The sequence below is a fragment of the Mesoplodon densirostris genome, chromosome 2 (assembly GCF_025265405.1).
Source record: "Mesoplodon densirostris isolate mMesDen1 chromosome 2, mMesDen1 primary haplotype, whole genome shotgun sequence".
Classification (NCBI taxonomy): domain Eukaryota; kingdom Metazoa; phylum Chordata; class Mammalia; order Artiodactyla; family Ziphiidae; genus Mesoplodon; species Mesoplodon densirostris.
The window spans coordinates 82,940,923-82,946,922 of record NC_082662.1 but is presented as its reverse complement, the minus strand read 5'-3'; the positions used below and the strand labels follow the sequence as shown (position 1 = coordinate 82,946,922).

At 45.0% G+C, this 6,000-nt stretch overlaps 1 protein-coding gene across 6 annotated transcripts in view; it reads left to right on the top strand.

Moving 5' to 3' along the window:
- Positions 1 to 437: 437 nt before the first annotated feature.
- Positions 438 to 6,000, top strand: part of TGFBR3 (transforming growth factor beta receptor 3) — a 200,072-nt gene continuing 194,509 nt past the window's right edge. For all 6 annotated transcript variants that reach the window (XM_060090115.1, XM_060090110.1, XM_060090112.1 and 3 more), the window contains exon 1: positions 438 to 737. The gene's annotated coding sequence lies outside the window, so the exon portion shown is untranslated. The remainder of the gene's footprint in view (positions 738 to 6,000) is intronic.

Here is a 6,000-nt window from a genome sequence, read left to right as displayed (position 1 = left end):
CCAAATAACCCAACTAACTCTTCCAGAGAGCCCTGAAAAGTTGGAAGGACCTAGTTTAAGGGAGGGAATCCCTGCAGCTCGCGCCCACGTTCCACCCCCCCCCGCCCCCCCGCCCCAATCCGGCTCTTCCCCGACGACTGGGACCCCCACCCGGCGCCCCAGCCCGGGCGCACAGCAGCCCAACAGTTCCCGGTTCTCCTCTCCTCTCCCTCCCTCCGCAGTCCGAAGGGAAAGGCAAGCTGTGGCAGCGCTCGGGGTTCATCCTTCAGCCTGAGAGGAAAAGGGGGAGGAGAGAGAGAGGAGGCGGGCGGCGGGAGGAGGAGTTTCTCGGCGGCCCGGAGCTCCCGGGGGGACCGCGGAGGAGGAGCGCCCTTCCCCCCGCACGCTGATTGCTGTGGCGTCCTGCCCGTCCCCGCCCGCGTGTGTGAGGGGGAGCGAGCGCGCTGGGTCGGCCCGATGGGGGTAATCGAGGGTTTCGGGGACGCCGAGCGGCGCTTTCCTCTTCCCAGTGAGTGAGGGAGGGAAGTCGGCGGCTCTCGTGCCCGGCCACTTTCCCTGCGCGATTCCCTGAGCTCCCTGCAGGAGGAGAAAGTCCCCGGCGGGTCCGGATGGCGTAGTTGCGCCGCGGCGCAGCAGCTGCCGGAGCTCGCCGCCGCCGGGCGCGGGGCGGGGAAACTTCGCTCTGCTTTCCTCCAGCTTGTGGCGGGTGGATCTCCGCTTGACACATCGCCTCCAAGGTACGCGCCGGCTCGGCCCCGCGGCACTGCCGCCGGCGCCGGGACGCCCTTGGCCGCACCGCTAGCCCAGCACCCGTTTCGGCCGAGGGCTCTGCAGGCTGCGCGGTGCCTGTCGGCGTTGCGCTGGGGTCCGCGCCTGTTTCCCGGCCGGGGGTCGCTCCGGCCGCCCGGACCCCCGGGCTTGTGGGGGCGGCGTTGGTCTGTTAGTGTTTACACTCCGAGGTGCGTGGGCAGCGGCCGCCCCGGGGTGGGCAGCGCTCGGGGCGCTGCACTGTGCTGGCGAAGACATCTACTCCGCGCCTGCCCTCACTCTTCCTTTCCGCGGTTTCTTACCTCCGCGGGGCGCGCTGGCCACTTCCCACTGCGCTCGTGACAGCGTCGGTGGGAGAGATTTGTTGTGGGTTTGCACGCAGTTGCCGTTGCAGAGGCTGCGGCCCCGGGACTCGAGCACCGACGTGAGCTACGCTCCCTGCGGGCCGCGCCCTCGGGGTGCGGTGCTGGAGGCGCCGAGCGCTGCAGCTCGGAGCCCCGCAGAAAATCCTCCTTCCCGCGTTAACTTACTAGCCACCTTAGCCAGTTTATTTGGTTAGAATACGCTGGAAACTTGGACTGTTGCTAGGAGAATCTTCTTGCAGTCTTGTTCTTATTAGGGCGTTTGCCCCACTTTCCAGAATCATTTAGTGTAGGGAACCGGCTTGTCAAGCTTGAATTACCTTGACAGAGTAGAACTTAATGTGCCTACAAAAGGAGCTGAGAGAAATGGGAATTTCTCTTAGCTGTGAAATGGGAATAATAACAGTATTGGCCTCATAAGGTTACTGTGAGGATTGAATGATTTAAAATATATAAAGTACTAGAGCAGTGCCCGGCGCCAGGCAAGCGCTGCATGGCTCTTAGAGGTGCTTGTCTTGAGCCCAGTGGGGACGAGAAGAGCAGGGAGGGTACGGGATGGTAGGAATGACAGACTGAGATAGGGAACCAGGCTTTTTCTGAACCCCGCATCCCTTCCAAGAGAAGTAAGCGAGCGGTTTGGGAGGAGAGAAGTCTTTACAAGTAGCAAAGCACATGTCAAGACCTTTTAATTTTTCTGAAATGGTACTTTAGATTGCAAACAGGTACTTCAGTGTGAAATTAGCTATTAATTTCCGGTAATAATAATAGCTCACGTTTATTGGGCTCAAACTCTGTGCCAGACACTCTCCTAATACTTAGGGCAGTTAATCGTTACACCAACCCTCTGGAAAAAACACTATTAATAGCCCTATTTTACAGGTAAGACACTAGAGGTTAGTTACTTGCCCAAGCTATTACACAACTGTTAGTTCTGTCTGACTCCAGGGCTAGCTTAGTCACTCAGCAGAGAGCAGCAAGTGCAGTCAGATTTGTGTGCAGTGAGTCCAGGCGTCTTCTCCCATCAGCTTCCCATTTGAGTTGAACACAAATCTCCTGAAACACAAATCAGGTATCTGTGATTAATTTAGGCGATCTGCCTAGGGGGCCGCCAAATTACAACTCCTCTGAAACTGACTCCAAGTAATTATACATAGAACTCTGATTTGTATTAATTAATTCGGATCTTTAATCTTCATTTCTTTTATTAATTCTCTGGACATCGTTGGTCAGTGTTACATGGCTTCCTTAGGAAACAGCTTGGGGTTGGCACAGGAGGCAGGGAAATAATTCTTACCCCCTTAGGGGCTATTAAAATGAAATTGATTTCATGCCATTGTGTCAGCTAAAGGATGTTGCTCTGTTTCTTGATGTTCTCTGCTTTTGGCTTTAATTCTGCATTGTTTAGTGTTTCAAGGCTTCAGCATGTTTTCAGCTCTTCAGTTTGTCTTTGTCATTTGTCAACTTTAATTTTTCCTGTTTTGATGGAATCTGACCATTACATGGCAGCTTTGCTTAACAACTGTTGATCCAGCTCATGTTTTTAAACATAAAAATCACCAACTTACTTTTGAACCCCAGCACTTCAAAGGCAACCCCTGGGGAATTCATTGTTATGTTGAATATTAACCAATAGGGGGAGCATAACACACTATGTATTGATGTCCGTTAGGCACCTAAACCAGTTTTTAGAGTATTAAACATACATTTCAGGAATGGAAATGTTGTGGCTTTATCTAGCAAAATAACCAAGTTGCCTTCCGAGTCGACTATGGAGAACTGGGTTTAATTTCAACTGATTACTGTTAAGAATGACTTTGAGGACAGGGCCTACATATTGGATATATGTCAAGAACTCTCTGGTGTCCAGACAGATATTAAGTACACACACAGTTTATTGCCATTTGTTTTCCTTAAGAGGCATATGTAAAATAATTTTGTGTACTTTGAATGATATTTCAGATTATCTAGGAGAACTGGGAGTCTGGAGAGATCCATTGTGAATCCTTTTGTAATGATGCTCATTTGTCTTTTGTAGAAAACTGGATATAGTGAATTTGTTCTCAGGGAGGTTGGTGTACTCACAATCCTGTCATTATCATTTTTCATTAACATCTGAGTGCAAGACGATAAGGGATTGTTACGCTGAGTAACAGCATTTCTATTCCAGTGCATTTTTCAGAGGCTTGTATTTTAGTATGGCAATAGTTCAGAAGTATCATATTTGTTTAGTATAGATGCGGTGTGTCTATAGATAAATATATAAACCATATTTAGGAATTAACATGCTTGCAAAAACAGTTAAACTGACTTTTAAAAAAGGTTTTAAATCTTTGTCTGAATTTTGTAGGCCAGTTTCTTTTCTTGTTTCTTGAGTATGAGGTAGTAGGGACTTAACTTTATTTACCAAGTTAGGGGTCAGGTGGATCCTACTTTATTTTATTTTTTAGAATTCGTTCCCTTTTATGTATGTATGTATGTATGTATGTATTTATTTATGGCTGCGTTGGGTCTTTGTTGCGGTGTGCGGGCTTCTCACTGCGGTGGCTTCTCCTGTTGAGGAGCACGGGCTCTAGAGCGCAGCCTCAGTAGTTGTGGCTCATGGGCTTAGTTGCTCCGCAGCATGTGGGATCCTCCCAGACCAGGGCTCGAACCCGTGTCCCCTGCATTGGCAGGTGGATTCCTAACCGTTGCGCCACGAGGGAAGCATGTGGATCCTATTTTAAAATACCTTTCAAATTTAGTTCTTTCTTTCTAAATCTCAGCATTGCAGTTACATTTCAGAGTAGCATTTTGTTTAGAGTCTAATTTAGTCTTCCAGGGTCTCATCTATTTACTTATTCAGCAAACATTTATCAGGCCCCAACTCCCTAATAGGCTTAAGGTTCCTGGTGTTGGAGTTTGACAAATTAACCATCTTCTTTCAGTCCTGATAGCAGGAGGCCTTAAGGCTTCCTAGGGCTTAGGCCTATGCACATTGACAAAACTTTTTGCTTAAAGAGAACTATTGTCCCATTCTTTTGAAGACTCAAAGGAATTAATCTTTCTTTTTTGCATGCAAACTTGATTGTATCTTGTAAAAGTCAGGTGACTCTTTGCTTTTCTGAGGGCCTGCTCTGGGCCTAAGTGCCTAGGGGACTCAAATGTCCTTTGAGTACTAAGAAGGTGATCTCTGCTGGCTTCTTTAGTACCTAAGTGATGACCAATTTCTTGGGATCATAAATTTGTGGAAATTCCTGACTTTACATCTTAAGCTTAACAGACAGAACCGTTAAAATTTAGAGGATGACTGCTAACTGTTAACATTGCTGTAATATTTTTCCTGGATGAATTTGCTCTGTGGTCATTTAAAATTACCCCTCTTCTTGATAATCCATTTTGAAAATTTTTTTTTTCTTCTTTCATTGCTATTGGACAAAAACTAATTATAATCGTCAGGTTCATTAGTTAATGAGGACAGTCTTCGTTTTTTTCTTTCTTTTTTTTTTTTTTTACTCAACATTTATTTTGAAAATGATTTTATCACTGTATCAGTCTGTCCACTGGAGTGTTTTTCTTATGTTTTTCAACTTCTTTTGAAATTTTGAAACTTAAAAAATGTTAACTACTTTTTGAACTTTGCATGACTCAAGTTAGATAATGTTTTTAAGGGTCTTTAACTTTAAAGCAATCTTATATTGCCTTTAGGAATATGGATAGTTTGGAATATAAACGAGTGAATCTAAGGCATTTGTGGCTTTGGAAGAAAATTACTGCACCAAGATTCATGACAGTAGTTTCTCTGGTTCCACATCTTCAGAGTAACACTTGGAATGATAGCATTGTCTTTTTGTAGCATTTCATAAAACACAAGCTTTTGCTAATTTGTTTGGTTTCTAGTAAAGCAGAAATAAATCAACACAGCTTGGAAGTGCCTTACAAAAAAGGATTTGGGTCCATTTCCTGGGCTCTGTCCACTTCTAGATTTCTTTTATATCTTTTGAAATAGCACATTTGTTTGTTAACTGACATTGAGATTTATTTTCTCTGCAAAGTTTTAAGATTTAGCACAGATTTCTGAGCATTCTTCCTTCTCTTAGGGAGAAATTTTTATTTCTCAACCAAGATGTGTGCAGTATTTAATGTTTGAAGCAACATTCATAAAATGTCTGCATTGAGGCCCCTCTTATTTGGACCTTATTTTACTTGTTTTATTCTTCAGTTTTCCAGGCCAAACAGTAAGACTTAATAGGCTGACAAGTAGGGGTATAAGGGATGGAGACCATATTTAAAATTGAGATTATCCCTGAAGGTCTGAAACATGGGCTCCAGAAGCACACCCTTAGGCTATCCTGATATCTCCTGTTCAAGATAATTATAAGGAAAAAAAGATTAAAGTCTGTTGTTAGTGCTGGTAATTCCTTTAATGCTGAAAGCTTCAAGTCTGGGAAGAGGACTCAGAGTGATATAAAAGTTCATTTTTAGGATTTAATGTTAAATTGTTGCCACAGTAATAATTTAGAATCAAGTCTGAAGTATTAGCTCTGTTTTCACTTTAAGGAAAAGGATGGTAATCCAGAAGCATAGACTTTCCCTGCCTCTAGGACACTGGGCTCTGGGAGAAAGGGGACTTAAGAATTCCGTGCTCTTTGCAGAAGAAGAAAGAATTGGGTGCTGTTTGTTATGTCCTTCCAAGCACATAATTCATTTTTCTGGTACATGCTGAAGGTCAGGTTTTTGTTTGAATTTGCAGATGGACCATTTGTAGAAACACATTCAAGTTGATTAGTCCCTGAAAAAAAAAATGATCTTTAGAAAATAGTCTTTACAGATCCTAGTCCTTGAGTTTTCCTTGTGATCAGATTGCCCTGGGAGAAGCTCTGGAGTTTACAGG